General features: G+C 46.0%; 1 long non-coding RNA gene and 1 other non-coding gene across 2 annotated transcripts in view; one reads left to right on the plus strand and one right to left on the minus strand.

Moving 5' to 3' along the window:
- LOC135392706 (uncharacterized) overlaps positions 1-17,000 on the minus strand; it is a 223,261-nt gene that overhangs the window by 35,715 nt on the left and 170,546 nt on the right. The window lies entirely within an intron of this gene.
- On the plus strand, positions 1,626-1,699 carry Trnat-ggu (transfer RNA threonine (anticodon GGU)). The gene has a single exon. It is a non-coding gene; the product is annotated as a tRNA-Thr (tRNA).

Here is a 17,000-nt window from a genome sequence, read left to right on the forward strand (position 1 = left end):
TATGATGCTAATGTAGTGGAATCTCTTGAAACGAAACCTGAAGGAATTTCTTTATCATGAGTTCCCTTTGCAGCATGTTGAAGAAATGTCATGGAGGATATGACATATTCTATCCGAGATTGTTTCTGGAAGTGCAAAAGCTATAAACGACTCTTGTGCACATTACTGAAGCAAGCATAGTTTATAAAAAAAAGAGAAAATGTTGGAGGAAACGTAAAATTGCTGCTTTTTTTTTTTTTTTTGTGCGCAGCTTTTGGTATAATACGTCTAAGCCGCAAAAATGTGCCAATCGGGGAATTTGACATCTCCGGGAACCGCTTTTTGTGAATGATGCCGTCCAGGGCTGAGCGGTTATTTAGGAGGTTTTACGAACCTTGTTTTTGGTCAAAAAACTTTGCTTTTGTTTTGTTATTGGAGCAACCAATATCCAGATTGTTAATAACACCGACCTCCTTGCGACAAGTGCGATCGCATGGTGCGCCGCCATCGGAAACATGCCTAGCCTAGCCGTCTAGCCAAGCCTAGCCCAGTAGCATTCACCATCTGCTTGTTGGTGGCACGGCTGTGGTTGCTGGTAGCCAAGGTCGTGCTGAAGACTGGGAGGTGTTAGGTTCGAGCCCAACCCCCGGCTGTGCTGCTTGAGGTTTTCCCCGGGTTTTCCGACAGAGTTGTCGACACAGTTCACTCTTAAAGTCGGCCTCGGACGCATACTAACCCCCCCCCCTTCCTGTCCCCTAGTCCTTCCTGCTGGCCTCTCTCCATTCGTCCACATTCTCGAGTTCTCCAGTATGTAGGCTAGAGTCGGAGTCCGTTTACAACGGCTTGCCTCCATAGACAGGTTCCATTACTTGAACAATACACACACACCAGTTACCAGGTGTGGATTTGTTCTCCAGGTTGTAGGCTAGGCTAGAGTCGGAGTACTGTAAAAGGGCTTGCCTCCATAGACAGGTTCCTTACTTGAACAATACACACACACCAATTACCAGGCGTACATTAGACCAACTACCAGGGTGGCCGCATCCGTAGTGTGGTCGAAGTGCTAAACCTCGTTCGGGCAGGGATTCGCAGGGCGAGAGCAGTGCTGGGAGCTGTGGACTTCACCAGGTGGTGCCAGACATCGCCGTTCCTCTTTGAAGATGCCGGTGGCACGTATGTGCTTCACTATTAGGTGGCCATGTAGATTGTGCCGTTGTCACGTACGCAATCTTCCGCGAGTCTTCAATGGTTGCATGGTGACATCTCGCACAAATATTAATCTTTGACTTGCAGTGATTACGTGCTGATGAGTTGGCATCTACGTAGTTCTACTCTAGTCCGTGTGGTGCGTTAAACGGGGCCAAGTCTGTGACTGTGGTCTTGGCACCACGTGCTTTACATGTGCTATTGTGAATGGCAGTTCTCCTGCTTGATGGCAATACACTGATGTCACACTTTGTCCTTTCGATTTGTCCCAGCCTGAGAACATCAATTGTCTCATGTTCAACAGATGCCGCTCGCGTCGATCCCGTCGTATGAATGTGTGTATGAGTGAGAAAAATGTAAGAGTGAAAGGGGGATGAGTGAGAGAGTGGTTGGTTTGTCCCTTCAGATGACGCGCCCTTAGAAGACCGCTGCGGAGGTGTGTTAGCTTAGCTCAATTGGTAGAGCTCTGGACTGGTAATCCAGAAGATGTGGGTTCAAGTCCTACAGCCTGGCTATCCTTTTCAGTGACTTCCATCTTTCATAATTAATTTCTTGGGCACTTTAGGCCTTGTATATATTTGTCCTTTCCATTTGTTCCAGCCTCAGAACATCAATTGTCTCATGTACAATACACTGTTTGCCATTTCATTCTTTTTCACGATCACGGGGCCGTACTGCATATGAAAGATTTTCCCTAACCTTTCGCTGTTCTACTCTCTTTTGTAAGCACACTAGGACTGTACTGCTCTCCACAGCGATCTTTCAGAAGTGTCAGGATTGCTCGCATGGTATGACAAGAAGCTCAAAGTATACAGTCGATTACTAAGTACAAGCAAAGTCACTTGGTATGTAGGATAGAGTTTCCTTGATGTAAAGGGGACTATCTCAATAGGTAGCTCTCCTATGTGATGACGATACATCCCGTTCAGTTTTTCATTGTGTATGACATCAGATCAATGTAATAAATTTTCTTAATTCCACAATAGTATTCTTTCAACTATACCACATATACGCGTAGATAAAAAGTAAATGACAAGCCCGGGAGATAAATTATTTATGCTTCTAACCGATTAATCGGCATTCTTTTTACCTTATACCATACAGGGTGTCCCCCCGAAAAAGGACCAGGGGCTAAAAAAAGACGGAGTTCTGGACACAAATGGAACCAATTGTACGTGTTTAGCAGTTGTGTGGTCTATCCAAAAATATTTTTTTCATCGCCCCTTGTTAATTAATTAGCGGTAATTAATTTTCTAACTTTTCAATTATAAAAGCTACGAAGTTGTCTCAATGAGAACATCTGATCTCTTCGGCCGCCTGATACCAAAGCCGTTTTCAGAACAAAAATCCGTTCCATAGATCGTTCACAAAAGATTCGTGAAGGAACACCATTTTTTTCTGTATTTTGTTCATTGCGCATCCTCGAACCCAGGCAGCACAATGTACTGAAAGTAGAGTGCAATAGGGGTGGACGGGTAGGTCGAAGGCCTTGAACCGACTCGTGAAACTAAAGAGCACTGATAAGACACATCCCGTCCACCCCTGTTGCACTTGACTTTCAGTACATTGTGCTGCTTGGGAAGACGCATATTTCCTTCATTCCCAATGCGAGAGAGTGAAAGAGCACAGTGCCGCCTCATGCGTCGAAGATGAGTTTTAACTTGCGGAAACAAAACAAAAAGAAATGTATGGGGTGACTCTATCGCAACTGCCCTTATCTTGGGTTGCTATTTCTGTTTTCTTTTAATCTTTTTCCAGGACGCAAGAGGCGATAGTGTGCTCTTTCGTCGTCTCGTTTTGGGGGTGAAGGAAAGACGCGCCTCTAGAGATGCGCAACCAACAAAATAAAGAAAAAAAAATGGTGTTCCTTCACGAATTTTTTGTGAACGATCTATCGAACGGATTTTTGTTCTGAAAATGGCTTTGGTATCAGGCGACTGAAGAGATCAGATGTTCTCATTGAAACAACTTCGTAGCTTTTATAATTGAAAAGTTAGAAAATTCATTACCACTAATTAATTAACAAGGGGCGATGAAAAAAAAATTTTGGATAGACCACACAACTGCTAAACATGTACAATTGGTTCCATTTGTGTCCAGCACTCCGTCTTTTTTTTTTTTTAGCCCCTGGTCCTTTTTCGGTGGGACACCCTGTATATGCCAAGAGAGAGCATACCAAGTGTGAGAGAAACCACCAGCGAGTGAACGAAATGAAAGAAAGCGGTTTGCAATTCTGTTACTCATAATTAACTGAATCCAATCAAATCAGATCAAATGTGCTCGTAATGCAGACGGAAACGTCGTATACTGACTCATTGAAGAGAGTGATACTGCGTTAATAGGGAGAGAAGCCGTGGGTCCTCATGAAACTTCTGCAGCAAGAATGCGAAACCGTGTTTCTGGATTACAGAGTTAGAAAAAAAATCACAGCATCTTGACGGGGTATTGCCGTAAAAATACAGATTACGAGAGAGTTATCCAAGAGATTAGTCAAGGCATTATCCAGGACAATGTATCATCCGTCACGCGCGTCTTGTGTAACGAGGTGATTTGCTTTATTGTTCCTCATAAATCCTGAGCGTGCAGGATGACACTTCATAAGACGCTCCCGTCCTCTTTTGTGGTCCCCACGGACAGCGATTTTGATTAACGACATGCCTGTCCGCCTTCAAAACGTAGCTCATGAAAGAGATCCTGCTCAGTGCAAAATAATAACAGAGACTTTAAAACGACAACCTTTCTCGGGGGAAACATTCTGAGCTTTGCGATGGAGAAGCGAAAGTACACATACGATATGAAATTGGATCCTTCTGCGTTTAAGCGACCATTCACGGAACGACATCTTGACTATGCTCCGTCCTCACATGAAAAGAAGAGATAATAAGTGGGCGTCAGCCTTCCCCTGTTGCGTGTTATCAGTGAGCATTGCTATCAAGAGCAGACGCGCGTATTGTGAGGGATCACATAGAGCCCAAGATCACATGCATGTAATCTTGGGCTCTATGCAGTGCTAAAAGCTACGGTCCCGAAGTTTTTGTTTTATTCCGTGTGAGCGCCGCGAAACAACTATTGCTATGAGCGGCGTAGAGATGTGGACATATGGAGAGAGGACCAATATAAAAACCCAGCCGCGGAGCTTAGGATTTGCTTGCTTTACAGTCTGAGAAAGAAAAAAAAAAGAAAAGAAAAAGGAAACGAGGAAATTAGGAAACAATTGCAGCTTCTATGCCCTAGATTGCAACTACTCCACAAGAGGGACAAAGCGGAGTAACTGGTACAAGGTCATGTCAGCTTGACTGCAGCAAAAGACGCGGACAAAGGTAAGCTAGAAACATAAATGGGACAGACCACCTACAGTTCAATTACAAACTACAATGAGATTACAATTACAAAAGATTACCGGTGCTATAAATAGTTCCTATAGCTCCCCCCCCCTGAACTTTTTTGCATGTAGTTCCCCAAAACACTAATATTACTTAACCCCCCTCCCCCCACCCCACCTGTCCCTCACTCCTTCCTGCTGTCCCCTCTCTATCTGTCCACATCTGTACGCGCTCATAGCAACAGTTGCTTCGCGGTGCTAACACGGAATAGATAAAAACTGAAATTACTCCCTTCTTTCTTAGAATGTGCATTACAAACTTTCCTGGTAACATATAGTTATGTAATCCGAATGTTTCTGCCGCTGCTGGCGTGAAAGAATTCTTTTCACGTATGGGTGCAGCATCGAAAGAGAGATTGAAAGAAAACAAAAGTTTCTGCAGTGTTACTTCCCAAGCTGTTCTGTTTCATTCCAATTTCTTGCCACTGCGAGCAACGACGAACCGTTGATATCGCGCAGCAACAGGAATAATGCTGGCGTTGCACGGTGGCGATATCCTTTTATCTAGTCACGCTGCGATGCGTGCTCAAAGTGGTCAACACCAGAGTCATCCTTGAAAGGAGTGTTGTGCCCTCCTTTTGCTTATAAGGAATCCCTTTCGCCAGTGACCACGCAATCCCAAGAAGTCACTGAAGACTTTCTCGTCCAATGGCAAGGTCGAAGGATCGAAGAACCGGGAAGTGAGCGAGTTATATAATCCTGAAGGGGGGGGGGGGGGACGCTGCCTTCCCGTTAATCCTACCGCGTCAAAGGAGAGCGTGTGACAGGCATGAAAGATATCTAGCAATGTTTTTTTTTTTAATTACTCCGTGTTAGCGCCGCGAAGCAACTGCGGCTATGAGCGGCGTACAGATGTGGACAGATGGAGGGAGGACATCAGGAAGGAGTGGGAGGCAGCGGGGTTAGTATGCGTCCTGGGCCGACTTCAGGGGCAACTGTGCCGACATTCGTCTAGAAAGTCTTCGGAAAACCCAGGGAAAACCCCAGACAGCACAGCCGGTGGTAGGATTCGAACCCACGACCTCCCGGTCTTCAGCGCGATCTTGGCTAGCTCCAACGAGCGGGATCCGCTCGACCATGCCGTTGGTGTCTAGCAATGTTGATGTTGATGTTGATGTTGACGTTGACGTTGACGTTGACGTTGACGTTGACGTTGACGTTGACGTTGATGTTGATGTTGATGTTGATGTTGATGTTGATGTTGATGTTGATGTTGATGTTGATGTTGATGTTGATGTTGATGTTGATGTTGATGTTGACGTTGACGTTGACGTTGACGTTGACGTTGACGTTGTAGTCATTCTGTGCCCATATATGCGTTTGCTTCGAAAAACTTAATGACTGGAAACCGACTTTGACCGATCATTGCGCAGAATCGCCGACCGTCAGAACGGCGTTCAGTGCGAAGGTCCAATTTCAGCAACGCTTGTTCTCTGGCAGTGCGGTAATAAGTCCACGTGTGAATTTCTCTATAAGGCCTTTGTATCACGCTGTCCAGGAGATTACTCCCGGTTCTCGCGATGCCGCGGCGACGTGGGTGCTCCATCGTGACTGGAAAGTTTGCAGGGAAAAGTTCCTCCATTCTGTTGTAAATAAATACCGGGCGAGATCTATACGTTTGTAACACACGCAAAGTTTCCGAAGTCATTCCATACGTTCTCTCGCGCGAATGTCTCGGGCGTCAAGCGTACAAATCACCGTCATAATAGATTATTGTGGCACTTTTATGACGCCCAAATGGAACCAGTCAATCGATCAAAGAGCACGTCAGTACTTTCCTACCTCTCTATTATTGCGTAGTTTGCTAAGGCGTAAGAAGAACTGGGTAGAACTTTAAGGAAGAGGGGCTCACTAATTTTGTGGCTCATCTAATCAGTCAACAATACAAAAATTACCCGAAAGGTAACACGAACCCCTGGTTGTTATATCGGGATGCTACTAGTTACCGTGTGCTCCAAAAATGATGATCAAATATGTAAGCAGGTGTTTTCTTTTCAGTCAGTTTGCCGCGTTTTACGGTGCTGCTGCTGCTTTCGCTTGTCTCGGTTAGCCTCATGTTAGAGGCAAGCGTCATGACTTCTAAGAAGGTGAACCTGATATTGATAATGACGATAAAGTGGCCCTGACGCCTTCCCTTCTTTTCCTTGTTGCTATTCAGTTACACGGTTATTGGGGGTGTCCTCTTGGCTTGAAGGACGCAGCGACAAAGGAAACCGTACGGCAAAGACTAGCAAAAAATCCTACCATACAATTTAGAGGAAACGGTGTAAAATTGTTGCATTAGTTGTGACGGTTGTGCATGTTATTTTTGCAGTGTTTTGCATGTATGTTTTGCAGAGGTGTGCCACTTCGTGGCACCCCACTATGTACGTTTCACCTGCACGCACTGCTGTAACGCAGGCAAAGCACGCTTTAAAGGATCACTAATGTGTGCGAATCCATGATACTGAATGAATTCGCTTCTAACCGACAGCACCGTTTCTGCTCGTTGTCTGTCCCATGGTTATCCCATTCTATACGATGACATTGTTCTGAATACTTAATTTACCGAATGTCATTGCAATCAATGTATTTGGTCAGTCTCATTGCATAAACTATGAAACTGATTAGTTATTTCATTAATTTACGTACAGTTCTAGCGCTCGATCAACACGTCGTGAGCACGACCTCTTGACATACAAACAATCAACAGCACCACTCATAAAACATGTTGTCGTGTAATATGCAGTCACACATCGACACACACACACACACATAAAGAGACGATGATGAGATAAAGCTGATGCCCGCCAGCGGGCTGGGCTTTGCCCTAGAGCCAATTATAGAGAATGAAAGATGATGATGGAGTTCAGATGATTCACAGACGGTGGAAAGGCTGGTTGGTGACAGAAACTCCCAAAAGTGACGGAGACATTGGTGCATATCAGCGGGTCTGGCCAGCGGCCCAGCCCATTGCCGGGGGTAAAAGGGTGGTGGTCGACTGCACGCCATCACGCGCTGCAAGATCTCGTGTTCCCGATGTTAGGCGGGGCAGTCTACAAGTTGGCGGTGTAGGTCAGCGCGCACATTGCACGTGGCAGAAAGGTCCGACTGTGCACGGCCAAAGCGCTGCCTCATAAATAAACTGGGGTAAACGCAACGTTCAGCCCCGTGCGTTGCAGAAGGGACACGACGAGTCGAAAAGGAACATGTAGGATAGGAGTAGCAGAATCCGTCATGTGACTTAGGAACACCTCCGTATTTTTAATCTTCAGTCCAATGAAATGCTCACTGGGTGCATTAGTGTACCTAATGGGGCTTAAAGATACCTAAGTTCATCTAAGCCTGTTGATAACTATAGGCTGTTTAAGTGGCCGTAGTACAAAGAAGAAGAAGAAAAAAAAAAGAAAAGAAAGAATACAGTCTGTAACAGTTTTGCACTTTAAACTACGGAAATGATGAGGATTAGTGATTGTGTGCTTGGAATGCTTCACACAAAAACAAAATGGGGAGAAATTAGGGGGAAAAGGGGGTGACTTCCTCCGCTGAAGCGGGCCGCGAGGTTTTGTGCGAATGCTTTACTTTGGCGACTTTTAATTTAATTCATTTAATCATATTAATTACTTATGAACTACTCCATTAGGAATCAGCTTATAATTGAAAAAACAAAACAAAAAAGAAATCTAAGTTAATGAAATATATTCATGCGATTAATCTAACCCTATACCAAACCGTAACGCTAAAACAAGAGAATTGAAGCTGAATTTGAAATAAATTCCTTAAGTGTAAAGCAACATAAACGGCCGGAAAAGCGTACATTCTGCGTGGGGAAAGAAACAGCTAAAATAGCCATAAAATTTCTCCTCATCTCGCCGTGTCTCCGATGGGATGTCAACCGCGAAAAGGTCTGCGCTCGTAGTAAACCCGTTTACAACACCTTCGCTTTGACTCTAGCTCATTTTATGGCGTTGTTTACAGTGGAGTCGCCTACCCCCAAGTTGTTTGCGGTGATACTCATTGTCGGCGAGTCCCGGGAAATTTCGGTTGGTGCCGTGCACGCACGCAGGGTCGTAGACCTTTCCCGGTAAACAAGAAAGACGTAAACATCAACAGAGAGAGAGAGAGAGGGAAAAAAAAAGAAGAACATCGCATAGAGGATGCAATAGTGAATTTTAGTGCATCGAATGCTATAGCCTTTGGTATCGTACAGGATACCGTTGGTGGTTATGTGCACGCGCAAACAATAAAGAGAGCACGAGAGAACTGGTGTTCTGAGGCTGGAACAACATAGAAAGGACAAGTACATACAAAGCCTCAAATTGCCTAAGAAATTAACGATGAAAGATGTAAGTCACTGAAAAGGTTAGCCAGTTGTAAAACACGAACCCACATCTTCTGGATTACCGGTCCAGGGCTCTACCAATTGAGCTAAGCTAACACACCTCCCCAGCGACTTCCAAGGGCGCGTCATCTGAAAGGACACATCAACCACTCTCTCTCACTCATCATCCTTTCACATATTTCTCACTCACACACACAATCATACGACGGGTCATACAACAATCATACACACAATCATAGCTTAGCTGAAGGAATGACAGGTATGAAGAACCGTTAATGCCTCCTATGAAATACTTTAAGATGGAAATATCTCAACTTAAGCTATGCCTTATGCGACATTTAGAGCTGCCAGATTGGTTAGAAACATTGTCTGATGCCCTTACGTGCTTGTAAAATCGTTATGTCGAAATTCAAAAGGTATTCAGTTTTCTCTTTAGACGTTTTCTAATGGCCCTCGGCTTTGCAAGCGTGTGGCGTACCTGTACTTGTGTGTATTTGTTAATAGAAGGTAGAAAAAAAATCATAGCTTAGCTGGACCGGTGATCCAGAAGATGTGGGTTCGAGTCCTACAGCTGGCTAACCTTTTCCATCTTCCATCGTTAAGTTCTTAGGCAATTTAAGGCTTTGTATGTACTTGTCCTTTTTATGATGTTCAAACCTCAGAACATCAGTTCTCCCATGTTCAACAGTTGCCGCTTGCGTCGATCCCGTCGTATGATTGTGTGTATGAGTGAGAAAGATGTAAGAGTGAAAGGGGGATGAGTGAGAGAGAGTGGTTGACGTGTCCTTTCAGAAGACGCGCCCTTGGAAGTGGCTGGGGAGGTGTGTTAGCTTAGCTCAATTGGTAGAGCCCTAGACCGGTAATTCAGAAGATGTGGTTTCGAGTCCTACAGCTGGCTAACCTTTTCAGTGACTTCCATCTTTCATCAATAAAGAGAGCTTCGCGCATTGCGCAGAACCATTACGCTATACCTTACGAACGCAAAAGCGATAGCCTACGATGCACTAAAACTATATATGTAAGTACAATGCTCTAAACTTGGGTACTACGCGCGTACATTATTGCCTTTCGCAAGCCCGATAGGTGCTTTTTCGCGAGTTCTTCCTTTTTCCCTGACTTGCGCAGGTCTTCCTCTCAAGTGTCCTCAGCTTATTGGATGGTAGAACCCTGCACATTTGGGTCATGTGTAGGCGGGTGTGTCACCACGAAAATTGTGTCATGGACGTACCCTCGATTATATGATGCAGTAAGACACGCCTGCACATTAAAGTCAATCCATGAATACTAATATTGCCGCGTAGCTTTTATTATAGCACCGCCATACCGGCGACTTAAGCAAGACCAAAATCAGTGTTCTACAATCCCATCGAAAGATAAGACACCAGTTGTTGTTTACATGCAGCCAATTACGTAAGCAGGTTTCTTTCTCGAGCTTGTGATGGTATCATTGTCTGACCAGCGCATTAAATATATCACGACTATTGCATGATTATAACAGCGTAATGTTATCAATATATATTACAGATTTGCCTGTGTCTCTGATAATTCAGTATATTATATGAGGAAATGATACAAAAAAGAAAATGTAAAACGCGGAAACACAACGCAGTAAATCGGAGGTACAGAATAGCAAAGGAACCGTTGTAAATTTTTACTCTTCTCGTATGCCTGACCACGAGATATGAAAATCACTCCACAGAACCAACCGCTTACCCTGTATCTACGCGAGTGACATTCTCTGGAATATTCCAGCGGAAGATTCACCAAACGCCATAGCTCTCTGCTGCCGCGCAGGCGCGAGCGTTCAAGGGAGGGAGGAAGGAAATGATGTTGGGGGAAGGTGCAATCAGCCTCTTCGTGGGTGGCGGCTCGGTGCACCCAGGGGAGGAAGAAGAGGGATAGGTGAAAGGGGGAAGGGAGAGATGATGGTGGTAGAGGAAAGGGAGGGGTGTGCAGACCCTCTTGCCCTGGGATCTCGATAGTACAAGAGAACCCACCACAGACAACATGCGAGCATCCGTCATAAGCGTTCATTGCGATGTTGCTGCCTGTACCACGGTAACCGCTAGGATGGTTTGCGATGTACGGCGCTCCCGCTTCAAGCATAAGTGTCCACCATCTCTCCAAGTGTCCACTCCCAAGTCTTGGTGGGAAGGAGAATGCGTCGCGTAAAGCCAAAAAAGGCTTAGGTGGGCGACGAAGCCATATTCCACACAGAACACAATTTCGCTCCCGTCTCATTGCGAATGGTCGGTCAAAACGCTGAGGTTGAAACTGCGTCGCTTGCATTGCTGCGCCGGAGTGACTGCTGAGCAGAGAGGTTCTAAAATTGCGTCTCGTCGCACCGCTGCCCGAGGTGCGATTAGAGAGTATTTTAGTGACGCAAGACAAATTCGAGACGGGAAGTTTTCGCCGCGTGAACTGTTCGTTCTACAACCGGGTGGACACATGAGGTAGACGGGTGCCAACTTTTTTTCATGCACTATACAGACATGGGGAGTAACTCAATAGGTACTTTTTTTTTGCTTTTGGTACACAGAGCTCGATATCTCGGCATAACGGAAATTGCTAAGCCTCTGCATTTCAATTGCATTTCAATTTGTCGCTGGGTTTTAGCCCGGCTAATTGCAAGTATTAGCGAAACTCTAGACGCTAAGAAAAAAAACTTAGAATGTCCTACCCAAGCTGGTAGAACGACAGTATTTCTACCGTTTCGAGCCAATCCACGTACGCCTTCTCGTCCGCGTGTATAAAGGCCAACCCGTATATATGGTACGTTTTTCTTGCGTAAAAGCTGAGTTTTCACGCCCAGTGCGAAATTTTGTACATCGCAGCTGCTCGTAGCGCGTGATTGACTGCATCAGAGCAGGCTTGATATTTCACGCAGCAGTCAGTTCACCAATATGAAAGCACGGTGCAAAACGTCCTGAAAACGCAGACGGTACAACGGAATAGTTGCTGCCGTTACAGGTAATAACAGTTCAACGTTCTTCGTTGACACGTTTCAAAGATAAACTTTGGCTCCTGTCTGAATTGTAGTGAAAGGAATGGACGGAATCTCCGGATGGAGCTGCCAGAGCCGTAATATATGCGTATTCAATCAAAAGGAAAACCACAGTTTACTTTGTAGTAGATAGCTTCGAGGAAGAAAAAAAAATTGAGGCGCAAGGCGCTTTTTGTAATTGTCTGTGGGTTAGGCAGCTATGTTGAACTAATACATATCAGGTACTTGCTGCTTTGAATGAACTACAAAAAAGCTTGACCTTTCCGGCCACCAAACATGCTTAATTTCCTATCGTGCTTAATTACCTTCATCTCCTATGACGTGGCTCGTGCAAAATGAGTGATAACAACCCTGTTTGCATCGTGTAGATGATTGTAGCTTTCCAGTGCTATAGGTCCCCAACGTCCTAGTCTTCACAACTACTCAAAAACATCAAGACATTCCGATAAGGGAAAGCAAGTGTTGCTTTGAAACAAGGAAGAGAGTGCCACTACAACAGGTGGAGACAGATTGATCAACACTGTGCCTTGTTAACGGAAAATTCATTTTATTCGTGAAATTTATCCGACGACGCAGGTCACAACAACGAAAAATATGCACCTGTATATCTGTAGACACAACGCTGTTCGTTCCCATAAGTCCCGTTACAGGCTCAAAAACTTGAGGGCGATTAATGTAATTAATGCGATGATACTTCCCCAGCATTATCTGTTCGTCTCGCTTCTAATTGCTTCTTATATTTTTATATACTTTGACTGGTATTTTGACTAGTAGAAGGCCCGGGATCCATTGGAGATTGAAGGTTAAACTTCCACACGACATGAGACACAAACTCAGCCGCGCGCGAAACTCTCGAAGAACGCACGAGACACGTCTGAACACGTCCAGAGAAGAGGCGCAACTGACGACGGCTCCAGCTCCAGCTGACGAGCTCCGCGCTTCCACGTGACGGAGAAGAGCGAATCAGCTTGCAGAGCGCAGCCTCATTCGCTCTGCCGTCACGTGCCGCGCTGTGCACGGACACCACAGCCACCGCGCTACGACGCCGACTTTTCTTTAAAACGGGGCTCCAAATGCTAACGCAATAATATCTTCCCGACTTCATTTCACACAACGGTGCAGGTTCGCGATTGAGCTAGTAGTCAAAGGTAGACGGAGTATGTTTTCGTGGGCTGGCTTAATAACGACAAGTCATAAAAAGCTACGTATGCTGGGAGATGTACGCAGCAGTGCTGCACAGATGCGCGTAATTTTAGTATAGAATACGGTATACAACTGCAACCTTTCACTTGATTGCGCTGGGACCGCGAAAGCGGCATCCAAATACGGGCTGCGACCGCGCGGTTCCATTCATCTTCCTTTATCCTATTCTGGCAGTAAAAGCGCTACACAAAAAAAGCAACATAAATGTGCAGTTCCACGTGTGGTGGAGGTGCCCGATCGCGTCGTAACGTTAGAAAATGTTCCGCCAGCCAGCACCGCGTGCGTTACTTACGTTGAGGCGGTACTCCACCGCCGGCGTTGTAAGGACATCATTTAAAATCGAAGTTGACGTTTTACTTAGGAGAGTGAACGGCGGTTTGCGTAAAACGTTGGTGTGTTGCAAGTAGGCGTCCCTCAGTATCAGTGCCTCAACTAGAGTTCTGACGTTAACGTTAAAGTCGAACTTCTCTTAGACCCTGGTTTGCGAGAATGGGAATATGGTCTCCTCCATCGACAAGTATAAAGGATTGCCATTTTCATGGGGGAATCCAGAGGGAACGACGAACAGGAGGGAAGGCTAAAAAAAGATCGACAGAGGGCTTACGCTGTCCTACACTGTCCTACAAAGCATTCTGCTCGACAGAGGGCTTACGCTGTTCTACACTGACGCAGCCCACTTCCATAGCCACTCAGTAGCGAAAAGCCTATTTCACAATTCGTCGTGGCAACCATTCTTTTTTAATATGCGTCGCTTTTTATCGACAAACTGACTTTTTTATGGTCATCTCAAATAACGAGAGTGATTATTTACTTTTATTCGCAGTCTCTACACATAGCGCTCACGATTTATTTCGGACTGGCACCAAAGACGAAACCACGCTTCGACTCCAAAAACTGATTGCCTAAAGTATCAAAATCCTGGTAATCAATAGGAAGAGAATATCAGACTACTTTGTATTGAAGAAAAACTGGCTTCCCAAACATCTGATTGGTTCACATCGTTTTCCAGGAGATGTTGATTGATTGATTTTAAAAGAAAAAAATGGAGATGGTAGTCTCGAGCCACTCGGGACTGGCTACTCCAAGACGCGTTATTAATAAAAGAAAGGGAAACTACACTAACCTCGACGCTTTGAAACGCTTTGAAAGAATAAATGAGAACATCATCACCGAGCTTGTCACCAAAAGCGAAGTCTCAAGGCACTAAAAACAAAGAGTGTCACAATGTGTCAAACAGGTCCGTCGAGACGAGAAATTGCACAAGGGCGCGTATGGCAGGTATGAGCTGATTTGCTGGCCAGCACCCAAGAACCTTTTCGGTGGAGTATGGCCGATTATCCAGGCGAGACAGGGACGACACAAGGGTACATCGGTGTGCACTGTACCTCGGGCAGTCTTGGAGTATATGATCCACGTCCTCAACTACATCACACAGACTGCAGTTGGGGGACGGGACCATGCCGAGCTTAAACAAAAGTCGTCCACTGTATGGCACGTTGAGGCGAAGCCTGTAGATGAGCGACGTGATGGGTCGAGGAAGCGTTGACGGCATATAAAAACGGAGATCTGGGTCCACCCTGCGCAGGAACGACGTAGAAGGGACACTTCTGCGCCAGTGTTCACTGCACAGACGTCCCATGAGAGCACCAATTGCTTGCTTCGCGTCCGCTTGGGTGAAATACGTACGGTGCGTCGGTACGCCTCGTGCCACATGAGCCCGTCTCGCAAGTAGGTCGGCAGCCTCATTCCCAGGGACGCCACAATGACCTGGGATCCACTGCAAGGTGATGTTATGTGTCTGTGTGACAGCACATGAATACTCCCTGAGGACGTCACACACCAGTGGAGCGAGGGAGCTCGAGCCCAGGGTGCACTGCAGAGCTTGGAGGGCGGTTTTGGAGTCACTGTATATGGTCCAGTGCATCGGTGGTTGACGGGACACAATGAAGGAAAGCGCCATAAGAATGGAATGCAGCTCGGCCACAGCAGCCGACGTCGGGTGCGACAGCTTAGCGCTTCGTTCAATCGACAGCTCAGGGATTACGAATGCACAGGTAGAGCCGGTCTGTGTCGATGAGCCATCAGTAAAGATTTTAATTCTGCCTTCATCGCGATGAAGCAGACACAGGGTGAGTTGGCGAAGAACAATTGTTGTAGCCGATTTTCTGGAAGTCAAGCCAGGGACATTGACATGCACAGATGGTGCCTGAAGGGCCCATGGAGGGACTGCGGGTAGAACCAGTTTTTTATGCTTTGGAATGAGGCTGCGGTGAGCTAAAACGGCTTGGCAGTACCCGGATGCTGGTCGCCGAAGAATGTCGCGCACTAATGTGTGACGGTAGTGGCGAGTGGAGAGCCTCATGTAGTGCCCAAGAGATTGTGCCGTCCGCATAAAGATCAGCGAAGGCTCCTTTGCTTCAGCCATGACAGGGGCAGTTGACGTTGATTTGTGGACACCAAGGCACTGTTTCATGCTCTTTGCAAGGACGGTTTCCAACACTTGTTCAGACGAAGGACAAAGACTATGCAACACTGGAAGATGGTACATTAACATTTGTCGTATGAGGGACCGGTGCAGACCAAGCAATGCCCTTGTAGAAAGCCCCCAGCGGGCACCACAGAGGTATCGCAGGACACTCAGTCGAGACTCAGCTCTACCTCTCAGACAACGAACCTCCGCTCTCCAGGACAGACAGCGGTCAAGAACCACCCCAAGAAACTTATGGTGTGTAACACGCCGCACGACATTCCCACCTATATGAAGCTGAAAGTTCTTCAAATGACGGCGAGTAAAAGGCAAAAAAACAGTCTTCTCATGAGAGAGGTCCATGCCTCTGTTTTCCAGGAAAGCAGCTACAACATCAAGGGCACACTGTAAGCGGCGCTGTAGCGCTGGCCACTGCTTGCCGGATGCCAGGAGATGTTTGTGAAGGCCCTTCATATAGAAGGCCCTAGCTGTTTTCAGTAACTTGCCACGCCTCCTTAACTTAATATGCAGTCAAGCTTCGGTACGCAAGGCGTAAAACAATACGGTGGATGCATAGCCTAAAATCTGCGGGAAGTCGCCACGCACTACGTCTTTCGGCTCATCGTAGAAACAAAGCCGACACCTCCGATCCCAGCAATTTTTTTCCTTTGTGCTGTTGTTCACGTGCACTCCTCTATACAAGCAGTTGGACGCCGCAGATACCTATTAAGGGAGCAGACAGTGCACGGAACTCCAGCGCCTGTATCACAGGCGTCAACCGTCGAAGCCTGCCCACCAACACAGCGGAAGAAAGGAAATATGCCTATATGGCTATTAGGAGGATCGAGGGTGCCAAAGAGAAAGAATTTTCATTCAAAACGAGGGCTAGAAATTAAACAACTCGTTATTGTTGCAGGCTTCGGCATCGGGACCACACTACAGTAGGTTTGTAACAACAACAACAACTTTATTTTAATGATGATCAGTCATCATTCAGTCATTACAATCCTAGCCCATCGAGCATATGGCCATACGTTGATGATCAATGATTGTATTGGACCTACGGCCTTCAAGAGTTGTACAAAATTACCTTGTCGCTCAAATCGCTGTAAGACGTTCCCTTTTCGGTGTCCGCTCATTTCATCGAACGCCGTTTCATCGACGCCATTTTATCGAACGCCATTTGGTTTGGTGGTTGGGCGTCGCTTGGATTTCTCAGCACCTGACTATTGCGGATGGAGTTTCTGTTTTGGTTTTCGTCAATATTGCTACATTTGCTTGAAAGAAGACAAAATCGCTTCATTTCCACAAATACTTTTGATCAAACGTACCGCACGTTGCCGTTCGCGAGCAAACGCCGTGTCAATCAATATCCAGCGAAAGACCATGTTTTTTTATTAGCTATCTCTTTCGTTTTTCATTACCATATCCTTCTACG

The sequence above is a fragment of the Ornithodoros turicata genome, chromosome 4, assembly GCF_037126465.1.
Source record: "Ornithodoros turicata isolate Travis chromosome 4, ASM3712646v1, whole genome shotgun sequence".
NCBI classification, from domain to species: domain Eukaryota; kingdom Metazoa; phylum Arthropoda; class Arachnida; order Ixodida; family Argasidae; genus Ornithodoros; species Ornithodoros turicata.